This window comes from Perca fluviatilis, chromosome 8, assembly GCF_010015445.1.
Source record: "Perca fluviatilis chromosome 8, GENO_Pfluv_1.0, whole genome shotgun sequence".
Lineage (NCBI taxonomy): Eukaryota > Metazoa > Chordata > Actinopteri > Perciformes > Percidae > Perca > Perca fluviatilis.
The window spans coordinates 12,469,444-12,496,370 of record NC_053119.1 but is presented as its reverse complement, the minus strand read 5'-3'; the positions used below and the strand labels follow the sequence as shown (position 1 = coordinate 12,496,370).

Below are 26,927 nucleotides of genomic sequence, written 5' to 3'. Positions count from 1 at the left end.
ATGTAAAAGGGAAAAGAGAATCTGGGATACAAACGGCAAAACTGTATAAAAAAAAAGTAGAATGATGCAAAGTAAAGGTCCATTTCAACCAGTCTGACACTCCCCTCAAATGACAATGTTTAACTTTAATTTACCCTCAAGTTTGTCATTACTCCACCCCGTCACTTCACCCATCTGTACCTCCCATTTCTACAGCACAGCCACCTGTTCTAACCCTATACTGTAAAAGGTGAGCTATTACCCTTGAAAAGTAAGTGTTTAGTAGCACTCAAAGAGTTTGTATGAACAAAAAGCATATTTTCCTCCCTGTGTGACTGTATATATTCAGACCTGCAGCTCTTTTTCTGTTTCCTGCAACTTTTTAGCACAAATAAATCTTGATCCACTCTCATGCGAATGGAAATGGACGAATGTAGATTGAAAATAGTTTTTTAAAGAGATGCAGGCTGTCGTACTATAGATCAAGATAGAGACACCACAAACATGTATATGGAGCTTCTGGCACTGACTGAAGAAATATGAAGCAATCAGTCTATTATTCTGCAATAAATAAGTAAAAAAACATTTGTTTCCAGAATTAAGAATTAATTGAGCTTATATTCCCATGCAGTGTTAGCCTGTAAGTCAATATCATATATGCATATGTTTGAGTGTGTATGCTTGTATGCATTAGTTTTAGTGTGTGGGTGGCAGTTTAAAAACCTTTAGGTTGAGGGAGATTACACACACGCACACACGCACACACGCACACACACACACACACACACACACACACACACACACAAACACACACCATTCCCTAAAACAGACTCTGTGAATGTTTGGCTGTGCCAGCTGTGTGAGCTTGAGGCTGGGTGTGGGGTGTATACAATTGTCCAACAGACTGCATGGTGTGTATACACATAGTCATAAACAGAATCTGGAGCGGAAACACTGATCACCTAGATGTGCTTTTGCACCTTATGACCCTGGGGCTGAACTGTTATGCTTTCACTATGTGTTTTCTTGGCCCATACGGCTGGAGGAAACACTGGGTGCTGCGCTGGACCACAGCCAGGTAAAGTGTTTGTCAGTGTGTAGGTGAGACAGGATACACGTGCTAGAGACAAATCTTCCTGATTTCATCTTTATTGTTTATGTTCTTGTATGGAAGTAAATCTAAATGATTCAAAAGTCTGTTTGCGTGTCTTAGATGTTGACCACAGTGGCATTGCACTGTACTGAACTTGGAGCTGAGAGAAAGAGAGAGACCCACAGAGACCCACATTTTTGTGTCAAAAACATCTGCATTTATATATAAATACACTAAAAACACAAGAACAGAATTGTGTATGCTACCAAAAGTGGGGAAACAAAATCTTGATTGCCAACTTGTTTGGAGAGGAGCGACTTAAATATCCTTGGAATGAAAAATAATAAAAATGTAAAAAAGCAACAGCTAATGGCCTATACAACCTATATAATACCTGAGAGAACAAAACAGCTAAACCTGGATTTTGACCGTCATACCATACAGGTGAGGCAAGCAATGCTTTTAAAAACATTCAAGACCCTGCTTTCATAGGATGACAGTATTACCTTCAAACCTGAAGGATTACACCTCTTGGTTGAGCGTCTAAGAGCAACAACGCTTTTGAAATGCTAAGCGGTGTCGGGATGTGGACCTTTTGCACTGGGACTGTCTGATGACTATATTATCCAAATGCTGCTTTCCCTTTTTCTGTGTTCATACGTGTGTGAGTATGTGTACATGACTGAATGGAAATACGCTCACCGTCTGCTAGCACTTCGTGTCATTCCAGCTTTCAACTGCTGAAGGGCCAAGAAGCCCCTGTGAACTCCTTGAGCAAACACTCTGTAGCAAGGAGAGGGAACGGTGATGGATGAATATCTAGCAAACATGCCCGTTTGAACCGGAAATATGCAGTGGGGTTAAAGCTTATAGCTGTTTGAACCCGGGGACACTAGAGAAGACCTGGCAAATATGCGTTTGAAGGCCAAACAGTGTTGAAGGCAGAGCTCCCATGGGGAATCTAACAGTAGAGGCTGATCAGCTGCTGCGGGCTCTCCACTATGCTGACAGTTTTAAATAAGAAGGCACAATAAGCTCAGCCATCGAGGAAAAGATCCCCTCATCCCTTCTGCAAAGAAAAGGTGTCATACCTAACTCACCTATAGCTGGAAAACAATGGATTCTTTCGTATTCAGAGTGGTGCAGAATACACTATACACGTACTGTGCATACACATACCCCACACACTGAGAGACAGAGAGAGGGAAAGAGATTCATTATCCCATTCTTTAATGGCATGAGGTGCCAGGTTCATTGACAGACAGAGCTAATTAGAGAGGCATGAAAGTTTAGGAAGCATGTGACTCCTCTGACCCATAAAAAAACCTGTCCTGTTTGTTGGTTCAATTAAGGACATTTTATCCAACTATGGTATTATGTTTCACTCAGTTACACCATGAACAGCCATAGTACAAGCTTAAAATAAAACACAGTAAAGTATTTTTTGTATGAATGGCAAATTATTCGAAATAACAGTGAAACTGAGATAACTTCAGTAAACCCGGTGGGCAATGTGATAAAACATAACACAAATTCCATCTTTCTTTGTGAAAAGTGGTGCCTCCTGTCTGAACCTTTTCAGAAAGACATCTCTGTCAACACTTAAAATGAATGTGGTCATCTGTCCATGACACAGATTGCTATGCCACGGATGACAGTCATCAGTAGCCCTAGACAGAGACAGCTTTGAAGTGAGACCACAACGCGCTCCTTTCCACACAGTTCTCATGGCTTTCCCTTTAAATAGAGCATGACATCAGACTCTGCGCAGGTCTACCGGCCCAAGCCCAAAACAAATGTGTCCAAACAATGCCACATCTGGAGCGAAACGCAGGAGTGAGAGGGGAAGAACAGGAATGTAGCGGAAAAGGAGTTGAAAAAGGGAAAGCGGTCCTTAAGCTGTTTAGCTCTAGGACCCTGGCCAAGGCGTCTGGGGATGTGCCTGAGCTATAATTTACTGGTGATTTCCCTCATTCCCTGCCCCCAAAGACCTGAGCTCACTACTGCAGGCCCATGCATCAGGCAGATCAAATACAGAGATGTCTATTTAATGTAATCACAGTACATTGAAAAATCCACTAAGTTCCACAAATACAGGCTAATATCAAACATCTCCTACAGACAACTGCCAACCACTGTGACACTTGTGTGGTGGTAACCCAACTTTAACACTATAACCTCTAAGTTCCAGAAAGTTCGCAAAGACGTTCAGAGAGAAAAGAAAGTTCTTGTTTGATTTGGCTCATTCTTCTGACTTTTCTGTGCAGATGCAGGAGGTGGTCTTCAGAAAGTCTTCTCAGGCAGCCGGTTCTTGTTGTCACTGTCAGAAGCAATCAGAGCTGCTGGGTCTGCATTCAAGCAGCAGAGGAGCAGGCAAATATTCAGGCCAATTTTCTGCCTGTTGGATAAAGTGTCTAATAAACACGTGGCGGCTGATCCAACAGTTATTTGTCAGTAGACACACAGTATACCACCCGCAATCTGACAGAGATACTTGGACTTATAGTCAAGAATGCATAAAATGTACGCTACAATACACATCCACACATGCACACACATATACATCAGTCTGCGAGTCTGTGAGTGGATTTGCGTGGGAGCTCAGGGGGCTCTTTAGATTGAAGGTGTGAGCTGACAAACAGAGTCGACGGTAGGATGGAAAATATGCTTAATGTGTCCTGTTGGAAGAGGAGGTCACAGATAGGGAGAAAGGGGAAATATCTGACTGATGGAACCACGAGGGATTCTCCTCTCCTGCAAGTCATGTGTTTTACATCTGCACTGCATTGAGACTGCTCATCTTAAGATACCTAAGCCTCCACATCCAGATATCTCCAGATATCTACAGGCCCAGTTCTAGGTGTGGGCTAACTAGGTGGTCAGTAAGAGCGCCACCAGCTGGAGAGGGCACCAGAGAGGATGGAGGACAAAGTATCTGGTAACTCTGATTTTAAAGGCCCTTCAAAGTCGTGTCAGATGAGACCATTTACGCTGTAAGTAAACCTCAGGAAGCTGATTAGCTCAACAGTGTGTGGGTGATAGAGACAGGCCTGCATAGCCGGCTTGAGCAGTTCAACAGTTCAGAGTCCTGATATTACACAAGGACCTTGCAACAAAACTGTATTTGTAGAACTGATGCATTACAGAAAATGCATGAAAAAGAGCATGCCAGTAAAAATGTAGGTATTATAGTTAACACACATTTTGTCACCAAAAGCTAAATTTACTGTTTGTATCTCGACAGCTACGGGAACTGAGTCAGAATTCAATTAATCATGCTGCCGTACCCTCAATATCTATAGCCCAAATTATGAAAAACATGTTATCTTTCTTTTCAAACTATATAGAGACATTTGCCAAACATCATAGTGCAGGAAATGAAAAATCTGTTTACAAGAAGATAATAAGAAAGAAAACTACTGCACAACGAACACTATGGATGTTTCCATCATCAGCTCTACCAAACAAACATGTATTTAACTCATACCACAATCTATTTTACTGCAGCAACTATAGCTCATTGATTTTTGAGGCATAATCCATGATGCAAATCTGAACAGAAGTGTAGCCCCACCACCAAAATACAAAACTTAAACTAACAGTGCTCATACACAGAGTTTCAGATACTGTGAAAAGTTTGTCTATATCAGTAAAAGCTTGTAAATCAAGCTTATATTTTCAGTTATGGTCGGTTGACACATAAAATGTTGATCATTTTAATCACGAAAGCAACTCTTAAATTATGTATTTAAATTTAGCTGAAAATTATATGGGAAACTAAATTAAGGTTTGGCCTGCTAATGTGTTCATTGAAAAAAAAAAAGTTTCACCACCAACTTTGATGTTCTCAAAGTTGTAGTGAGTGGGAGCAAATCGGGAGAGTCTGTCGAGCAAATGAAATCGAAATCTGATTATTTATTATACATTCAAAACTCATGCCATTCAGGTATGACTAAGTAAGGACAATATCTCTTTCCTTTCTTTTTCCCCTTGCTGATGCTTTTTATTTCTTCTGTTAGCAACACTTTCAAACGGTTCTTTATCCAATCCAAAAGATGGAGAGAGCAAGGAGTGCAGTTCCCAGGAGCCCAGATCATGTATCTTTTTGCAATTCAGAATGATAAAGTAGTTTGTGTGTTTCCCAGGGGAATATCTACAGTATGTCGATATCAGCTGTAAATGTTTCAAGAAAACAGAATGGCATGGCATTGTTTTCACAGTTTACTAGAGTCACACATTTAGTTTCTTCTATAATTCAACAGACTGACAATACACTTAGATTACCACCTATTAGAATATTATGTAAGCCAGGCAACAAGTTACAAATCTACAAATTCCTGCTGAGAAAATGTCGACTAGAATTTGATGGTGAGATATATGTGTGTAGGCATTTTTGTCTTTCTCTGTATGGTCCCGTTTGGTGACTGCCCCTATGTTTTGTGCTTGGCATATGACATTTGTAAATGTGTCTAAGTGTGGATGAGCAAAGCAATGAGTATTGCAGAGGGACAATACTGTGTGTCACAGACAAGCTGGTTCAAATGGTTGCCAGGAAACCCCCAAATATCATATCACTTAACCAGTACGATGCATTTTCATTGAGTCATCATCACTGGTGATGAAAGGCAGATTAAACCACTGACATACGTAAGTATTTTTTTCTGAGCTTGAAGTCGCTGTTCATCTTTCACCTTTGAAGCCTCATGAAAGTCAGGAGTAAGACGGAGAGGTCAGAAGTCGTGACCCTATCACTCAACGTGGGAATTAAAACCTCCCCGGTCTTATGTAACATTAGTGACTTGTCTGGACAGTACCTGCTGAGCTTATGATAAACCAACATTATAGCAGTTATCATGCCCCTTAGACACTAAACTAGATTGAAAACTTAAAGTGAGTAGTTACAGTATCTGGTTAGGGGATTATGATTAATAGTCTAAAATGCAAATGTGTATCAATCATACAAAGAAAAGAAAGTGTCTCTCCTTGGAGTGTTGTCTTTCTGTTCACACTTCAATCTCCCCACACGCTCTCTGGTTACAGTGAGGTCATCCTGCCTGCATACATTTTCATCACAGAATCCCTGTGGATGTTTTCTTAGAAGACTAACTTTAACTAAGACCTACTGTTGCAAGTGTTGATCTTTCCATATTTCTCTCTCCCGGTGATCATGCATGCATGAGTGTGGTGGAAGAGTGGGGGTGTTGGGGCTGTCAGGGAGTCTAGAGTTACATTAACGGCCAGTAGCGTGAGAGGCAGGAGGTGGTAGCGGGGTCAGGGGTCACGGTACCCTGACAAACAAATGAGCCACCCAGTGAGGAAGTTAACAAGAGATGCTTTCCCCTGCAGCCCTGGCAACAGCAGCTGCTGGCAAACATGTGTGTGACAAATGTGCCATTCTGAACCAAAAGACAGGGTCTCAATCATCACCATATGGGGTTGCGACACAAACACAGCAGATAGGGTGGGAGATAGAGTGCAGGGGGTCAGAGAGACAGGAGACAGAAGAGGGGGAGGCAGCAGAGACAGCAGACACAATAAAAGATAATGAAGCAGATATTGATCCAATATGTCAAGTATTGTTCATATTGGAAATAAAGCAACATAGAACCAACTCACTGGTGGTCTGATTGCAATACAGACACTCTCACAGCTGAGCACACTGCTACAGTATTGTTAAATGCAGCAGGTTTTACTGTGGGTTCTATTATTGCCCTTTGGGGCTTAATGACCAGCAAACAGTCTCTTCCTTCTGCCATTCTATCCCACTAAAGTCCCCTTTCATACACACTGTCCTAACTGACAGATGAGGCCAAACAAGAATTAAAATTATTTTTTTTTACATAATTTTCTGTGTTCCCTGATGATTCCTCTGCATTTACCTCCAAATCTATTTTGTACGGTACACACAATGTTTTAAATCAGCCCTTTTGATTTTCCACACTTTCATGTCATAATTCTATTTGCCTCAGCCTTCCATCTGTCCTCTATCTCATGCTCTTTTTGGTATTTTCCTCTCTCTTTCTCTCCCACTCGCCAGCTCTGGAAAGTACATTCGCACAGTTCAACAGTGACACAAGGACCGTCTCCTTCATGGCAGACCATGCTTGTGTTTTTTCAATTAAGCCGGGCTCCTGTACACTATTCATTTGGGAAACCATAATTCTCATGGCCCAGCAGAAACTAATGGAAAGTAGCTTAGGTTTTTTTTTTCTTTCCAGGAGAGGTATCGGAAAGACCCGTTCCCTAGAAGTCTAGTCTGACTAGTGGGGATGGGGAATAAAACTGTAGGAATACGGTCTATAGAATACAGGAGGTGTTGATAGGAGGTGAAGGCCTTACCAAGGGGTACTAGGGTGCATCAACTCATGGGGTGAATGGGAGCAGGAAGGAGGTGAGTGAAAGAATACAGATGGATGGATTTCCAAGGAAATGTGGATGAAAGTGAGTGAGTCGCAGGCCGGATCTGAATTGCCCAGCGGGGAGGAGGACAGATCCACTGAAATCACTTCAAAGCCTGGTGTCACTGGGCTGCACATGAGTACAGACGGTCTCCTGTCTTCTTTTATTTACAGAGATGAGCCCCAATAGCCTGTTGCATCCATCTGCCTTAAACAGCAATCAACAGTGCAAATAAATATCTCCACACGTGCCCACACGCACGCACACACACGCACACACATACACACACAGACACACACACACACATGCACTGTACAACATTGCAGCTCGTGTACAATTATAGGGTAGCATCACTGTATACATTGCATTAGCAGCAGACAAACAATGAAAGTCAACAGAGTTATATTAAATTTACCTGACAACAAAAACAATTCTGAAAAACAGAATTATCAGAGAATATCCACTTCCAGTTAACTGCTGCTACAAAGTTCCCATCGTCCTTTTTCCAGAATGTCTCAGTCCCAGTCTGACCCTCTTCCTTGCCTGACCAGTACGTGCCATTTGTCTCCATTAACATAAACCTTTCACTGGCTGCTGACTCAGTCTGCGTTCATACATGAACAGTGTATGAAATGTGCAAAGACACAGACCCACACATACAGTATTCATGTGTGCATGCTCACACATGCACAAATACACACCTACATACCATTGCACATACAGTATATTCACAACACAGATGCACATTCAAAGTGGGAGGGATCTACACTGGACAGCCCCCATTACACTCCCCCCTCCCCCCACCACAACAATCAAAAGAGACAGACAGACACTAAAGGGAGAGCAGTGAGAGAGAGACAGGCAGGAGCAGCACACAAGAAGGAGACAGTCTGAAGTCTTACCTCAAGAGCAATGCTGTGGAGCCAATACAAGGGGAAGCCTCATGACTGTAGCGGTCTCTCTCAGACTAGGTCTCTTTGTATCTCTCAGCTGTGGGAGACGGGCGCTGACGCACAGGCAGCTTAGCGCTGAGCGGAGGGGTGCTCAGCACACTTTACAGGCAGAGAAAGCAGTGGAGCCGCGCAGACCCCGGGCCCGTCCGCTCACACTCTGCCTTCTGAGGATGAAAAGAGAAGACTTCATTACCAGCTGGAGACCACGCCTCCACCCCTCCAGTCTCCCTCCTCCCAAGCCCTCTCTCCCTCCCTCCCCCGCTACCTCCCCGCTTCCCTTCCACACTCCCAGCCAGTAGCACGCTCCAGGGCCTGTCCCGGCCAAGAGAGGGGGAGCAGACTGCCAAAGAAAACCTCCCATCCCCTGCCTGCCAGCGCTGTGCAGTGCACAGACAGAGAGGGACAGAGAGAGATGAGGAAGGAGGTGAAGAGACAGAGAGATGGTATATAGCATGTAGTTTAAATCTTTGTTTGTGTTGAAATTTTACATTGAGTACAATGCCTTAAAGTTGTTTTAGCATAACTGACAATGCAGTTTGGAAGGATAAAGTGTGTGTGTGTGTGTGTGTGTGTGTGTGTGTGTGTGTGTGTGTGTGTGTGTGTGTGTGTGTGTGTGTGTGTGTGTGTGTGTGTGTGTGTGTGTGTGAGGTAAGGGAGGCAAAACGAAGAAGGAAAGCAGAGAATTAAATTTGGACCAAGTGAAGAGTGTGAGGCAGCAGAGATTAACTTGAGAGAGAGGGGGAGAGAGACAGAGGGAAGGACACAGACAGGCAGGCAGACGGAAAGAAAAACACAGACACACTCAGAGAGAAACACAGAGCAAGACGGGTGATCAATTTGACAGTTTTAGGGAGAAAAGTAAAAAGAGAAGAGACATTTAACCAGGGGTGTTGTTGGAAGATCTAATTAAGACTTACAAGATCACATCAAAATACTGTCGCTCAGGAAGAAGTGTGAGTGTTGAGTTCTAGGGGGTGGGGACAATGTCTCTCTCTGTGTATTTGTGTGTCTATAAACCTGTCCCTAACCTAACCCTAACCCTCTTTTCAAACGGCTAACATAGTCAACACCCAAAATAAGGATGACAGTTTTTGTCCATCTTCAGACTGTCTTTCCCCTTCTTCTCGCCCTCTCTGCCTTTTCTTCTTACGCCAAAGTGAACTCTCTCCCCATCAGACGGGGAAGAAAGGCATAAAAGGACTAGCTGTTTACTGTCTGTAATTATGAGGGGCTGGGTACGCTCAACCCAGGCAAGCTCTGCACCCTGCCCCCAGTGCCACCACACTCAAACCTAGCTCTAGCAAGTGTGCCAGTTTAAACTGAGCCATGGCATAGGCCAGAGAGGTGCAAAGGAAAAGAAAAGAGTAGTAAAAACAGTGACGTTTAAAGTTTCAGATCAACTTGTAATTAGGAAAAATGTGTCGGCAAAGGGGAATTCACTCGACTTAAGAGAGAAATGGAAGTTCAAAGCAGTGATTCCCCTAAAATCTGAGATAACTTGTTTGCTAGTAAATGCTGTAGATCAGGCTCCAGTTCATAGAATGACAGTTGGGTCTTGAACCTGCTGAAAATTAGAAACATCACTACATCCACCAGGACCGCCACTGCTACATATGATGTCCCATCTGAAGTACTTTCACAGAAAACGGCAGCCATGACTTCAAATAAAGTTACAACAGTCTAAGATGCAGTAGTAGTTTCTGGATTGCTCAATAGGAATAATTAAAAGAACAGCTAGGAGAAACACAAGTACTGTATTCTAAAACAACATGAAGAACTAGAGGATTGCAGGAAAAGATTTAGGGAGATTCAAAAGATCACAGAAAGGGGCCAAAAGGTCAGCATGATGTAATAAAAAAAAAAAGAGAGCAACTTTTTTTGGCAGCACATGATGAGGTAAACAGGGATCATACAGATCTCTGGTGATCTCCCACACTAACATTAACACCTACACACAGACCCACGCTGTGGCATAATGGTGTCAAATTTACACAGGTCCACAAAACAGTACTTAAGGTTATGGGCTGTCTTCAGTGTAGGCTGTGAAAGCTCAGGCCTGGGGTTGGAGTTTGGAGTGGGTTGGTCGAGGGACGACAGAGAAAGGGGAGACACACTAGTTTCAGTGCTCTTTATTGCTAAGAAACACTAATCCTCCAAAAAACCAGCGTCACGGACAGCCCTTCTGTGGTCTTTTATGTCTTTAATTTGGGGCTTTAGAGACAGAAAAAAACTAATCCAACATCTGAAAGCTGTTGTTTGTTTACTGTCTACTATGCAATCAAATGCTGTCATTACCATAACGATATAAATAGATAAAAATTGCACTAAGTGTCCTTATAATAAGGAAAATTAGAACAGTAATGACTCTATATTTATTCAAAAAGATGTGATTGTGTTTCAGGATCTGAAGCTGGGATTTGGGACTGAGGTGGAATTGGAAAGGACACAATATCCTATCCAGCCACTAGGGGTTGATTTGAGCTGTAATGTACATACAGTCCATTTACAGACACGGATGAGGCATAGTGTGGCACTAACCGTTTTATGCAACATCTCTCTCACCCTGCTCCCTGTTTCTGTTTGAGGGTTCAAACCTCACTGTACCTTGCTGATGTTTTAGGAGGTTTTTCTTTCATTGCAAGAGCAACTCCCTCCCACATTTATTTCAATCATTGATTTAAGCTTGTGCAACACACATATGCCATTTTGGTTGAGTCCTGTTGTAAACAATATTGTAAACTGAATTCAGTCCAAAAGCCCAAACGAACAGGCTGCATGTGTAAAAAGGTGCAAAGAAATCCACTTGTTATAAACAACACATTTCAATGAGAGGTTAAAAAAGAGAGCTGTATCACGTCAGAAAACGTCAAATGTCTTCCTGACTGCCTACATCCCAAAAGGGATAAGATTAAATATCAAAGTAAGGGGATTTATGGGTGAATATCTAAACACCACTAGGTTAAAACCACCCTTCATACAGAGCAGGCTGGAGGAAGAACAACACCATCACCTCACAGGAACTTCAGATTACAGAAAATCCAAAACAGACGGCCTCTGTGATTGGATTTCAAAAGCCACAGGAAAAGGTCCGACTGTCAGGCATCATACACATTTGACAAAACAACCAGGCTGGGTTGGGCCAAAAGAAAGTACAATATTAAAGTACAGAATGGAACTTCTTAATGTCAATAACTCCAAGAATAGTTTGTGGTAAAATCACATAGGCATTCAAGTGAATTAAACTGGATAAATAGCACAACAACATACAATAGGATTTAAGGTTTACTCAGTGCAGGGGAGACAAGTTGCCTTTGGATGGCAGCTGGAATCCTATTAGACTTCATGATTCAATCATAGGTTGTTGTGAAATTGAAATTTCACTGTTAATGACCTGAATTGGAAGCAGAGTCGAGGCAGATGGAAAGTGAGGGGGCTTTTTGTGTTTTTAATACAGAAAACCTTTGTGAGATGTATCAAAATGAGGGAGCCAAAGATCAACTCCTCAACATTTCCAGGATGAATATGGAGATTGTTTAAACCCAGCCCTGGGGCCTGTGCATATCAGGATACCAATGGCCTGTGTTGTACTAGTTTAAACAAGTATAAGTTCATGCAGGGCATTACAAAAAAACAGCTTTATACTTTACCCTTAAACCCACATCCATATACTGTATAGAACTGTCTAAATGGACTCTCTCTCTCTCTTGCTCTGTGGCAGAAAAAGTCATATTAAACACCAATGCTAAACATATAAAGTCTTTTAATGACCATAGAGTATTCTAACCTCCCCTCAGGGAGTAACACCTGGGTCAAAAGACTAATTAAAAAAGGTTACAAAAAAAGGTTACTGTAACCTTTTTGGAGTCAATGTGCAGGTAGACATTCATTGACCTACTGTATAGTTATTACTAAATATAATTCCCTGAAACTAAATATAGCAATGAGAAAAGCGTTCTGACATTCACCTTTCCTAAATCTACAGAGCAGCTTGTCTGGACTAAAAAAAAAGGATGAATCAATGTAGCCATGGCAAGATGACAGTGGAGTCAAGTGTTGTAGCCTGGCTGTGTGCCACATTGTGCGCCACAACAGTTGGTGCACTCTGAAGCACACACAGTAAGTACTGTGTGGTACCCAGGACTGCCTACAATAAAGTGTCTTAGCTGCTGAAGAAAAGATCAAGCCTCAGGTCTGTGTTTAATATAATAATGACTACAGTTTGACATGCATATAGCTTCAAGGCTTAAAGGCTGTAAAGTACAGTAAGAGCACTGCTTTTCTTCCAAGATGTAAAATGATATCATGATGCAACCTGATTTTGCCACAGTTGCAGTGACGATGTACAGTACCAGTGTCATTCCAGGTCATGTTGCTGACACACCCAGAGCCCCAATGAAAGGCCGCCCCATCGCCACCCACACCAACACTCCTGTAACTCTCAATTAGGGGAACTGAGGTTGACTGCATGTGGTGACTGTATTCCATGACTCACTGACTGCTACACACCTGAAATGTCCAATAAAAACAATAATGCTAAGACTTAACAGCAGAAATACAGAGCATTTGACAAACTAGTTCTATGAGTGTATTGTGTGTTTGTGAACTGAGACAAGAAAGGGTCCCAGCAAAATGAGACTGCGGGTTTTAACTTAGACACAGGTGATGGTGGCTAAACCTAAAGTCAAACACATCCATTCCCTCCCTCTGTCTGTGCAGCTTTTGGGCTCTGGAGCTGCCGGGTTGAGCTCTGGGAATTTCACACCTATGATGGCCATTACCAGCAGGGCAAAGCCCATCACACCCTGGTGTGCCATTTCTGACCCAAAAAGCCCAGCGGCCACGAACGCATGCTCTCCCCCAGGGCAAACACGGGGCACCCCAGCCAGTGTAGACTTAGCAGCTTGGCGATGTGTACTCGCCCTGCCATGTGGATCATGAGTGATGATGTTCCCAGGGATGCAAGGTGTGGGGGTTTTGGGCTAGTAGGAGTTAAGGTGGGATCGGGGGAGATAAAGGTGAAAGAGGAAGAGTTGAATAAAGGGGAAAAGGCCTCATCTTCTTGGAAGGTCAAAGACAGACTTAGTCTTTAGTTGAAAAAACATTTTCCTGTCCTTCAAAAATGATAAAATTGTTTCAAGGCAAACTTATTGCTGAGAAGAACATTGTTGATGAAATTTTGTTGATTTTACAAAAACTTGAATATTATTCAGTGACAAAAAAATTAAAATTCACTTTCTACAATACCTATACATGGCAAAAACATCTTGGTTAAGGCTAGTTGGTTATGTTTTGGGATGTGTTGATTTTTAAATCTGTATACCTTACTGTTTGGAACTCATTGGGATAATTTTTATTTAAGGTAACATGAGGCAAGAGATTGTGGTAGAGCCCAAAACTGAGTTGGGAACCCCCTGTGACTAGGGCTGGGAAAAAAATCGATTTGATTTAAAAATCGAGTTTAGATTTTTTTTCTCCCCCTTTTCAGTATAGCGTACATACATTTTGCATTTGCCAAATCTTCCATCAGGGTTTCCATAGCACGCTCCCTGCGGCGCAGCCCTCAATCTTTTGTTGTTTTATTAGCTCAATCCAAATACAGTATAAATAATTTGGATGTTTACCAATCTTTGTTGCACACTGCACAGTGACTTTTCACTTAGAGAAAGGGTTTGCCTTTGCAATTTTGTTTATGTTGATGCACTTTAATTAAATACAATAAATATATATTTTTAAAATATATTTACAGTTCGCAGTTATTTTGTTTTAAATGGAAGTCGAATAAGTAAATCGAGTTTTTATAAAAATCGCGCAGATTTTTTAGGGAAAAAAATTGCCCAGCTCTACCTGTGACTTAACGGAAAGCCAGAATTTTATAATGATACTCATTAGTTGCAGGTCTGTGAATGGAGGCAGACTCCATCTACCACCCCGACCTCCACACCCTTACTTTGCTACATATAAGGCACACTACTTCCTGCGTTAGCACTGAATTTTTGCAAAGAATGCAAATCATCTAAAATAGATGTTATTCCTCGGGATGCTGCTTGGAGTAAAGCATTCATGAGAGTAGACCTTTCCCTGTGCTGATGAAGGCAAGCATAACATTACACAAATAAATCAATCAAAAGTGGATCACCACACACAAGAATATGAGGGTGTCCTTACAATTATCTCTACAAAAAACAATATATATCTTGGTTGAACCTGAGGAAATATGAACTATTGAAGAATAGCTATATAAGCTTCCTAGTATGCTCTATATTCTTTGGTGAATTGTTTCTCCATTTACTCAGCAAAGCCAAAACTAATTTGTTTTTATCCTAGGACACTTTAACAACCCAATCCATTTGCTAATCGTGTTCACACAGTGAAAACAAGATAATCACTATGCTGTGCTTTGCTAGACTGGTGTCTCAGGCTAAACTGTAGCTAATTGAAGGGTTACTGACTCAAAATGTCATTTATGTCTGGAGCACAGTGATAAAGTGATAGAGTTTAAATACTAAAACACATATCGATGTTTCCTCTTTGGGTTTCATCTTCCGGTGCCTTTATTTTGTCTTTATTATAGCGTCTGGGCTGAAATAGAGAAGGGTGGATAGAGCTGCCATTGAACTGTAGCAGAGCCACAGCAAACAAAACACAGAGATGCCCGGCCCTCATCTGCACAAATAGGCCTTTCAATCCTTCCCCTCACTTTTGTCCCATCAATACTTCACTCTTCATAGGGACCATAGCCACCAACTCCAACCTTCCCTCTGCCCCCTCCAAATTCACAGAGAGGTGAATGGTGTCTACTGTACCTTCTACCACTCCCCTCTCTGTGGGGTAGAACACATTTTGACAGGCCTGTATTTATGGCCGGCTGGAGTCGTGTTGGAATGAACCATGAAAAAGACCAAAATCATCTCGCTGGATGTTCATTTATATTGAGCGCTGGTCAGCTGTGTTGGTCTGTGTGTGTGTGGCCTATGAAGAAAGAATGGAGCTTGTGTGAGTAAATGTGTGGAAGCGGAGGATTAAGATAAGCCTTCTAATGAGCAAGAAAGTGCGTTTGTTATTCTGTGGTTATTATATGTCTGTGTCTGTATGGACGAAAACGCTACGCTTGTTGAGACTGTGTCTTTTTGCTGAAAAGTGATTTTGTATATGAACCATCCTAATCAATACTAAGGTATTAAAATACAGACTTCAAAAAATCTGAACCTATCTTTAAACAAAATTCAAATGCCCATATGAGCATAGAAAAACTACTTGTTACTAGTCGCTGTATTAACTCATCTTTTCATGCTGGCCATAAAGATATCCCCTCCTAGTGCCACTCCATTGTAAGAGATTGCAATTTAAAGTCAGAGTCTGAGTTATTCAAATGAAGTGGGTATCTTCCCAGCTTGAGCCCCCCTAAAAAGGGTCTAAAATCGCCACTGACTCTTTCTTGCATTCAGTGACTTAAATAATCCTCTTAACAAAGAAATACATATTTAATCAAACCATTTCAGAGTAAAAGTCCAATAACAACTTTTCGTAATTGATTCATCTTTAACTTAAAGGGGCGCTATGCAGTTTTGGCAATTTCTTCGCTGTTTTGTCGTTTGTGCTCGCAGGTTTCTAGAGCTCCCCCTACAGCTTTGGAATAGATATCTGGCAACACTGTGTAAAAACTTGCTCGGTCAGTCTGCCGTTTTCTCTTTCTCTTTCATAGCTTTTGCTTCTTTTTTGCCGGCTCAGCCGTGACGATGGTGTGAAAAACTCCATCGTTACATTGTTCTTATAGCTAGCCGGTTCCTGGATGGGGGCGTGCATGTGTCGGTATGTGTGCAGTGCCTACAGCAATTTGTTACATTGCAGCTCGCCAGCCAAAAGTTGCAAGGGTGGTTTTTCCGCTCACAGGCGCTAGGGGGAAGTGAGACGACCAGCATTCAACCCGAAAAAAAGGCATATAACCATTCCAAGGACTCCGAAGCTGTTCAGATAAGCTAAATTAAGCTAAAAAAAACTGCATAGTTCCCCTTTAAAAATCCGTTTAGAAAAAAAACGATTTACTTTTAACTCTCTATGTCAATCTCTCTTTCAGTACACAGACACACAGACAGACAAACGCACACACACACACACACAACACACACACACACACACACACACACACACACGCGGCATGCATCACCCCATGAATCCTTCAGAGTGCACTGTCTCAGTGGGTGTGTGGTAACAATGGGAGATGGGGTGAGTTAAGGCAGACTTCTCTGGTCCTTCTCCACATAAACCTTTAATATGAGGCCTCCTCAGCACCAGTCGGCCATCTAAAGGCACTGTACCCTGTAATTGACCTTAAAAATACTTTCAGTGGAGGTCGGCAGCCATGTCATTGGCCTTCGGCCCAAGCAGCGGCCGCATCTCCCCAGCCCAGAGGAGCCTGGGAAGGCCTGACAGGGTATATTTAGTGGCCCTATCCTTTGAGCGGAGCAGGAGATGCAGTTAATGCCAGTCTGTGTATAAAACCACTCCACCGCCCACGAGTGGGCTGCTCACAGGCACATTTCCCTCTCCCACGGGGATGTGATTCCTGAGGTCAGAGGTCGGCTACATGTAAGCCAGGTGAATGTACATCACACGGGAGACACTGACCAGAATCCACCTCGCCTATCAAGGAGGGGCATGTCAACGTTTTGGCCCTGTAAGGCAGGCTTGTTGTTAGATACAGACAGTTTGTGTGCAACACACATCTGTGTCAAGGCTGGGAAATATGACCGTGATGTGTCCTGAAAGGTTTACATGTGTTAACCTGCAATGATATGCATCAAGACACCTCCGGTGTGTGTGTTGTTATTTCGTATACATGAGTGCCACCTGGCAGAATGGGTGGAGGGGCTTCTAAAAGGTAACCAAATGCACCAGATGGTTTGTTACACAGAACCATCTGAGCAGCTGGAAAAGGGCAGGCACTTGCAAAAAAAATACTTGGCAGATGATTGGATGAACCATCTGTCTATCAAATTCTTCAAAGGACGCTGATTGGTTGGGTCCGCTGCTGTTCGGACACAAACACATTACTTGAAGCCTTACAAGATGAATTTTTGTGGTGTATGTGATCCTCCGTTTCTTGCATGATATCACGTGAAATTCAGCTGCCGTGCAAGGTAACCAAGAAGGATGTAAGAATTTTTTGCGCCCATTAAATTTATAGATAAATCAATGCTCATACGACACCACACACCTCCCATAGTTTACCATTCAAGTTGTCCTAAACAGCTCTGGCCAGCTGACCTAAAATGCTCACAGTTTGTGAGGGTTGTGGAGGTTGAGCCTGTGCAGGTAGATGTAGTTAAATGTTGAAAAACTTTTATTCGATGATAAGGTGACACGAAGTTGAAGCTCCATGAAACCAGAATATTGTTAAAGTAATTTAATTAAAAATGATCAAATCCATCAGGGGTGAAAAGAAAAAGTGAAAGGAGAGAAATATAATACTCACACTACACGCAACTTTGATGACAAGTAGCTTAAAGGGCAACACACACCAGTGGTGTCTTGATGCACGTCAGCCTGATATATCAATGTCTTGTTCTCCAGCATCAACACGTCAACGTTTCAGAAATCCAGCAATTTTAAGACATTTGATTCCATTCAGGTTTTTTTTTTTTTTTTTTTTTTAGGGGGGGGGTGTGTGTTTTTAGATTAGTGTAACTATTCTGATATGTTATTTCAACAATTGTCAAACTCAAAAAATATCTAAATTAAACAATATGCACTGTGCAGCTGTATTATATAGAAAAATATTAAAGGTGCTCTAAGCGATGTTACTTACTTTCTTTTTTTTAAATTGTTTTTTTTTATTGCCTTTATTTATAGGACAGATTAAGTCAGAAAAGTGGGAGAGAGAGGGGGATGACATGCAGCAAAGGGCCGCAGGTCAGAACTGAACCCGCGGCCACTGTGACAAGGACTGAGCCTCTGTACATCGGGCGCACGCTCAACCAGGTGAGCTACGCAGGCACCCCATTACTCACTTTCATGATTGATTGGCTTCACTATCAGTTCTTCATCCATTCTTCAATTCAGATTGTTTTATTATATCATGTGGTTGCCCATAACTGTAATATGTAAGTGCAGATGTGCAGTGCGGTATGTACTGCATGTGTTAAGTAGTTGGTATTGTGACTGAAGCATGAGCCTGTTCACCTGCTGTCACTCATGACTGCCGAAACCTTCCTGCTGGTTTCTGTTAGAGGCTGTTGTCAGGAGCATCTGCAAGGTAATTTACAATTTCTTTCATGAAAGATCATTGTTGGAGATAAATCACAGCTTTCTCCTGTCTTGTAAAATTTTTAAAAGACAGAACTGAAGTTGATGTAAGAACAAAAACAAACCACCTCCTCCTCCACTGACCGGTTCCTTCTGACCAACGGACACAACATCAGAAAGCCTCTCTCTATCTATGGAGTCATTAAATATTTGAGGACAGTCAAGTAATGCAACAAAGCCTTTGATCTGATGCAAGCGTGTCATTTGAGCACTTTTCACCCTCATCTCTGACAGGTGGAGTTACATGTGTGAGCAACCACAGCAACAAGTATTGCTTGACTTAGTGCCAATGGTCATTGTTATTAAGCAATAGTAATAGATCTATCTTTATCTATCTTTTGCTGACGCTCCTATCTATCTCAATGTATTGCGTGGTGAAATATTTGCATGTCAGTTCGGCTCAGTTATGGGTGAGAGAGAGCACATGGGCCAGTGTTTATTCGTATGCGCTTGCAATCACACCTTTCAATTCCTGGGAGTAGCAGTGAGAGAGGTGGCAGTTACTTGTGCCTGCCTCTGCTCCTTACCAGTGGAAACCACATGCCTTGGCAAGCTTTTGCCACACCATAAGCCTGCCATTCATTTAACTATAGCAATGTGCAATGTGTACTTGGATCTCACACAACAACTGAGCACTACTATGACTGTAGTCTCGCATAGCCAGAACTACCTCCACAGCGCTGCGGAGGAGGGTCTGGCGAGTCCATGCGGGATGGGAGAAAAACATGCTCTGGTTTATTGGAATTTCTTTAAACCAATCACAATCATCTTGGGCGGCGCTAAGCGGCGTACGGAGCAACGGCGCCTCTGCAAAATACCCTCTGGAAGGAACTTGTTTTGGTGGAACGTGTACGTTCAAAAGTTGTTTTAGAGATAGATAGATAGATAGATACTTCATTCATCCCGAGGGAAATTTTGGTCTTGCAACAGAAAACTCAGATTGGACAGATAGTCTAGCTAGCTGGATTTACCTTGCAGAGATCTGAGAAAAGGTTAACCATAGTCCTCAGAAATCGACCGGAGTTTACAATGCCAACACAAAGGAAGCCCAAGGCAATGGATATCTGGCCTAAATGAGTGAAATCTGGCAGAATTTCCGTCGGCAAAGGAGCAATCCCGGAAGTGGAACGTTGTAGATATCGACTAATATGACTGTGACTTTAAATCATCCATAGAATTGGTCAAATGCTGTCATGAACTAAAAGTTCTCTCTTATTATCTTCACGTATGCTGAGAGGTTCCTTTGGCCTCTTAACAATACATATGCAAACCGCAAAGATAGCAAGACAGGACAAAGAAAGAGAGAAAGAGTCTCAAAACTTCTGGATTCTCCTCCAGAGTCGCTCCGCCCAAGTATAAAATCTGAGCCCAACAACAACAAAGAAACACTTTTGATCCGCTGTATAAAAGGAAAGCTACAGAGCTCGACAAACCAGGGGTTCATGTGCTCACCGTGGTCACGGTGACAGATCTGCCGACCACTCCTTGCCCATCTGGGCTGCCGGTGGCGCTCTGCCTGTTCTCTGAGGACAGTGAGTTCAGACCAGTAATTTAGTTCAGATGAGGTAAAGCAATATTTCTAGATTAATATGAGCCATATTCCTTTAGAACTGTCCTTTCTTTCTTCTTATCCTTCCTGCATTTGTTTCTTTTTTTTCTTACATGTCTAAAAACGTCTGGCTGAGGATGAAAAGAAGAAGAAGATAAAAAAAAACAGAGACATAAAGAGAGGGAATATGAACAAATGGTGTCCTTTGTGAGGCACACATATATGATAGCCAGTAGCAGTATGACACTATTGGTTCTTCCATTGGGTTTCTTTTTATAAATCCTAAAATGCCTAATGATGTAATTTCTCTGAACAGCGTATTTGAGAAGATGTGTGCTTTGCTCCTCCCTTTGCTGGTTAGTTTCATGTTATATACAGTGGATAGACTGAAACACTCTTGCTCATTTGTTCATCATTTCTATGTCAAGTGATGCTTAATAGGTTTTATAAACCCCCAATAGCTATCTGTTGCTACTAGGCAGGTGCTCTGGTCCTAAAATAGCTGGAACAGATTCAACCAGCTGTGCAGTACATGTTTAGATATGCTCAAAACAACCTTCAGGACTTTTTCTTTTTAAACCATTTCCAAGATAATACACTGATCATAAAACATGTATCTGGGTTTCTTGAGTACTGAATGTAAGCTGCTTGATATCATATTGGAACAAGATTGCTCCAGCTGTGATTAGTCTGGCTTGGCAACAGTTTCAGTAGTTGGGATTCAGGAAGTCACAGCTGTCCCTGTCCTGCAGCTGCTGACTGAGCATGTGACTGGCTGCATAATCAGCACAACCTGATGATATAAAGCGCTATAAATCATCTATGAAGCATCTAGCTACAGCATTTCTGATGTATGCTCTGATAATGGAAGGTAAACCAGAATTAAGTTAGCAGGAAGAAGCTAAAACCACAGATTAACTGGGCAGCTGGCTGGCTTTGTTGTTGGAGCAAAGCCAGCTGGACCAATAGTAACCTTGCAGGCTGAGGCTTTCATCAGCTGGCCATTTTGTTAATATATTTGGAAAATTTGTCATAAATCGGCTGTCTCCCAATAGTTCTTGGAACAATTCCTCTGATCCATAGTCCCTGTGTAGTGTTCCCCATAGTCTTCGGTTATAGTCCGAAGGACGTTCCTTCATTGACTTCATATACAGAGGATAAGGCAAGCAGCCACTTTGGCTGTGGTTCTCGTGGCCTCATAGCAGAAGTATGCTGATGAAGGACTGATGATGGACGTACAGCAATGGCACACCCCAGGGCTGTGATTACTTTACGGTTTCCTTATACTAAAGTAACCGTAGCAAGTCACTGTGTTCCTGTGTCATAAGCAGGACCTCTGGCTGGATGCCACCCTCCAACCAATTCTGCTGATCATTGCTGGGCGACTAATTAAACAAGAGTTGAAGTCCTGCTTCTGCTGCAGTGTTTCTGATGTTGTTTCTTGAGCGTTCTTCCCCATCCATCTGCCACACGGCATGACTGTGATGTCATGCTTTCTCATTGGCTGGGCTTTCAATTCTACCATTCACCCGCAGTGCTTGGACGGTACAATTGAACAGCGGGTTGAAGGGAACCTGAAATTAGTGGTGACTCATTTCTAGCCGCTATGTTATTATATAATTTCTTCACTAGCAATGGTTTCAATCAATCTAAAGTTCCATAAAATTGGACAAAAAAAGTAAAAAGTATTTGTCTGGAAGATGGAAATTATGATTTTTTTGACCATGTTTCTTTTGCATTCTAAACATCTTCGACAATTTTAAGTGGGTACAGAAGGTCCAATATGGAGACAAGCTTTACACATAAAAATCCCTCTTTTCATTACAATGAAAAGTTTATAACCTTCTGCCCTCAAAGGCATTATTTCCACAACACTGTACTGTGTAGTATGAGGTGTCATCAGAGACACAACAAGGACATTTCATAGTTACTGACAAAGTGCAAAATAATGTGGAACACAACTAACTGATTAACTAACTGAATAACTAATTTGAATGTTGAACCTTCAGAGGGCAGCTGAAGTATAAAGGTCACACTCATAACTACAAGTCACATCAACGGTCTGAGGATCACTAAAGCAATGCTGCGTTGCTATTATCCTGCAGTAAAATGATTGAATTGAACTGCTAAGAGCTAGAGAAGACAGAGGACTACATTGAGTCTGTGGATTTCATGCACAACCAGTGATTTTTGCACTGCTCATTCACAATGAACTGCTGTAGAATAATATACTGCTAATATGTTAGTGCAATACATAGTTTATCTACAAAATACAAACAGTGACCAGTGAAGAGATGAGAAACTAGTACATCACTTTCTCAGGAAAAGGTCTTTAGAAATACCTTTTTTTTTTTTTACACAACACACACAAAGCACTTGTCCATGGGCTATGCAAAAATGATTCATAATGTAAAATAGAGTATGGCACACTACATTTGATGAGGGGGGCATGCAAAGGCATGAGATGTGACAGTGACACTGAAGCTGTCACAAACACCTGCATTATAGCAGAGCAACTTGTCAAAGTCAAAGAATCGACATTGCAAGTCTTCAGCCTATCTGTACAGCACACGAACACCCAACTCATCCACACATCCCCCTGCTTGAGCTTGACTTGGTGAACTGTGTATGTGTGTGTGTGTGTGTGTGTGTGTGTGTGTCCTGTGGATTTGCACATCCACTGTTCCTAGTGTAGTGGAGGGCCAAGAGACCACACCAGAAGAACAGAAGAACTTTGCCTTTATAAACAACTTTTAAATCAAACATTGCATAGCTGCGGTATTTTTCCTACAGATTTCTAGCCAATAGTTAGGAGCTATAATTCATGCATCTACTGTGACAGTAGCACATTTTAAAAGATTACATAACTGTTCTACCAAGTCTGTCTTAATACTCTACAAGCTGGCAAGGTGATAAATAAATTTACAGCAACCCATCCAATTCCCCACTGGAGAAATTGTTTCCAATACACAATCCAGTGTCCTGGTCTATCAATTGTGTTTCATCATAATCCATTTGGCTACAGTATATATGCTGAATGTATGGCTGGGATCTGTATGTCACATGAGCTGCACATTACTGTTGAGGTAGCTAGCCAGTGCACGTTTAGCCTGGCGGAATGCAGCCTTGCATTGCTGAGCTCGGTTGAGATTTATTTGACTGCTGTGGGGTGTGCATGTGGCTAACAGATGGTGGCATCCTGTTCCTCTTTCCTCCCGCAGCACATGCCTGCTTACTCAATCCCCCCATCCCGGCCCTATCTGCAGTTACTTCCCTCTGTATCATTGACACTTCAATGCTTCAAACTTGAATTTAACACTCTCATGGTCAGTTGTACAGCGGGGACTTGCGATTGCTCACTTAGTTTTCAACACCAGACTTATCCCCAGTACGCCCACTCTCACCACCCTTCACACTATCCATTCAACACCACTTTAATGGACATTCAACACTAAGCTAAAATAACACACACACACACTGCCTTCAGTGGCCTTGAGCTATCTATCTCCATACACATGTTTAACACACAAACACACACAAGCACGCACAGATCCTCGTAAAAAACACTCTAGAACTAAATGTTGCAGCCTGTCATTCTTTTTCCATGATGTACTTAAACCAATACTCCACCCAAAATCTATCTTTTGGGTACACTCCTGTGAGCTTGAAAGGTGGCAGTGCTAGAAATTAAGCATCAAAATGTTCAAAGAAACTTCTCTAACCACTTCTGTCCATACAAATGTTCATTATGTTCCAAACAGCCAGTTTAGCTTCACCCAAATATGGCTGAATGTATATTGCTTTTATGTTGCACTATAGCCCTCCTCAACACTCAGAAGCTCTGCCTGAAGCTGGGGGTGATATTGACTCTCATTAGAATGGCTGTCAGCCACAATCACATTGCCAGTAATCACAATATGCCACTGGAAACAACTGTGGTATAATTTCTAAATCTACAGCCTCTATGCAGCTACTACTGACTACGTTTGACATGCCCTTCATGGGACAAATTTAAACTAAGCAGTGACACACACACACACACACACACACACAAAACTCAGCCTGTGATGACACTCTCCATCTACTTCGTTCTTTTATCTAAACCCTCACATCAGGCAGGATGGTCTTGAAGTATAAAAGTAGGCCTGCTGACTCTGACTGATTTAGCTTTTACATCAGATGCCAAAGCCCAGAAATCTGGCACACACACACATCATACAGTAGAGGAGACAAGAAACTGCTCCTACACTGTACAGGTGTGAGCTTAGGGCTAGAAAAACTACTTTTAAAAAGTGTTTTTACAAAATAGCAAGCAAGCAAACAATCTGTAGTGTCAATAGTTAATAGTGTCCTCATAGTTAAGAATAAAACTGTCTAAGCCATACTGAGCCATTCATAATTTACTGCGAATCAAAAAAGGCATTCAGTGTAGAGACTTCAAATTATATACCAGCTAAAATGGGCATGTGGCACACAGAGTAATTTACGCACCCAGAAAATGCTGACATACGGGAGCTCACTGGAGAACATTTACATAATCGAATAAGAATGGTGAGTGTTCCTTCCCACACACCTTGAGCTGGCATAAGTCTCACAGACCCTGTTTATTTGCAGACATGGATAAACATACAGATGCAATCAGACAAAACCCAGCCATCGCCTACAGATGCAAGTGTTCCACTTTGCTAATCTAACCCCACTCTCAGAGTCTGGGAATGTACAGCTGTGTGGTTTTGTGACACACTGGGCCCCCTGCCATGGGGAGTCACCTCAAGGTGTTCTGAGTCATCTGTGTGTGTGTGTGTGTTGTGTGTGTGTGTGTTCATCTAGTCGATGTAACCACAGAGCTACACCACAACGAGTTAAGGACTTTTACTATTGTGACAAACACATGCATACACGCACAACGGACACACAGACGCAGTCGTGCAACCACAAGTCCACACATGCACACACCCACACATTTACACATGTACTCATACACACATGGAAGGAAGCCTAAGTCATATTAGTCACTAAAGATGGTAACGTTTGAGCATACCACTGCATGCTGTTTTTTTTTTACTGTAGGTATTTTTCTCTCTCACTTATTCATTCCTAATGAATGAACATAAGAGGAGAACAAAGTGATTGAATTACATAACATTACATCCTGGGCATTACATACATTATCCTTGTACCCTTGCGTTAACTCAGAAAAAGATATTTTTTTAAAGGCTAGGATGATGGCCAAAAGGTCAAAGTTGATGTTTTCCTTCTCGCTGTACTTTATCTCTTCTTAGTAAGCACACTCCCAATGTGACTTCACTGCTGGGAAGAGTTGTCCCCCCTAACTTCACACGAAGAAGCATTTTCCCATTTTCTGTCTGAAGTGTAGCACTGGGCGATATGGCCAAAATCTTCTATCCAGATATAGATCATTTCATATCTCAATAATGATATATATCACAATATAGCATGTTTTCTGGTAAGTCAATAAATACATTTGAAATAACCACATGGTAAATCCTATTTTTGTATTCTCATTTGTGAATTAAACACTAAGTACTAAGACAAATGAAAAGTACTGAGTATTTTCTTATTTTATTAAGAACTTTAGTGCAAAATCGACATATAACATGCAAGGATCACAGCGTAAAAAGCGCCGTCCAAATGACACAAATATTGCCGTAACACAGTTGGATTTTCAACATTGCAATAGAAACAATATAGAAAATATATATGACAGACATTTTTAAATCATTTTGATGATATACTGTATATCGCCATATCGCCCAGCAATGATTGAGCAATTGTTAACAGTGAGGAGCTGATGTGTATTCTGAACACTCAACAATCGCCATTTTGTTTTGTACTAATGAAATGACCACAGCAAACAGTGCAATGTCCTTTCTAACCATTTTATTTGTATGGTCTGCTCTGTGTGTGTCTGTAGTTTCATCTGATGTGTGTTAACTCTGGCCTTAGCCCATCTTGGCATCTTTGCTGATCCTCCCTGCTGGGAGGCTTTATGATCTCAAAGGGAGTGAGGTGGTGGATGCAATCTGGAGGCCTGTATCTAACTGTTCTTCACACCTAACACAAAAATACAAATAAACACAAAACTGAGTTGGATTGGCTAATGGTCCAGGCAGTAATTTTTGCTCATTAAATACGTTATGTGTCTCTCAACAGAGCTAAAAGCCATGGCAGTTGACAGGAGATCATTATCTCCACCCAACCCCGCCCATGGTTCTCTGCTAAGGTGCCTCAGGCTTACATACACTGACATGTTTTCATAACATACAACATATATTCTATTTACATTCCCAGATTATTAATATTACTCACAAATTATATTGCTGTGTCTATTTGTTAAAATAAATGAAATAATAAATGGCTCTGAAATGATATCATCATTCAGAATATGAGCATGCAAAAAGATAAAGGTTGAATTGTTATTCATGCTTTGAGCTGACATGGACATGGACAGAATACATAAAAGCAACCCTGACATTAGAGAGGCATTTTCCTTTTTAGAGGATGAACTTTTTTCACTCGTAACTCAACTGTTACTCAACCGTTTTAAATCATTCTTGGCTATGCGAAGTAGCCAGAACATAAAAGGATAGAATGAAACTGGATATCCCTTCTACAGTATTACCAGTGATCT

At 41.8% G+C, this 26,927-nt stretch overlaps 1 protein-coding gene across 2 annotated transcripts in view; it reads right to left on the bottom strand.

Moving 5' to 3' along the window:
* Nucleotides 1–26,927, bottom strand: part of LOC120564182 (zinc finger protein 469) — a 213,963-nt gene that overhangs the window by 35,219 nt on the left and 151,817 nt on the right. For both annotated transcript variants that reach the window (XM_039808966.1, XM_039808967.1), the window contains one exon: nt 8,374–8,588. The gene's annotated coding sequence lies outside the window, so the exon portion shown is untranslated. The remainder of the gene's footprint in view (nt 1–8,373; nt 8,589–26,927) is intronic.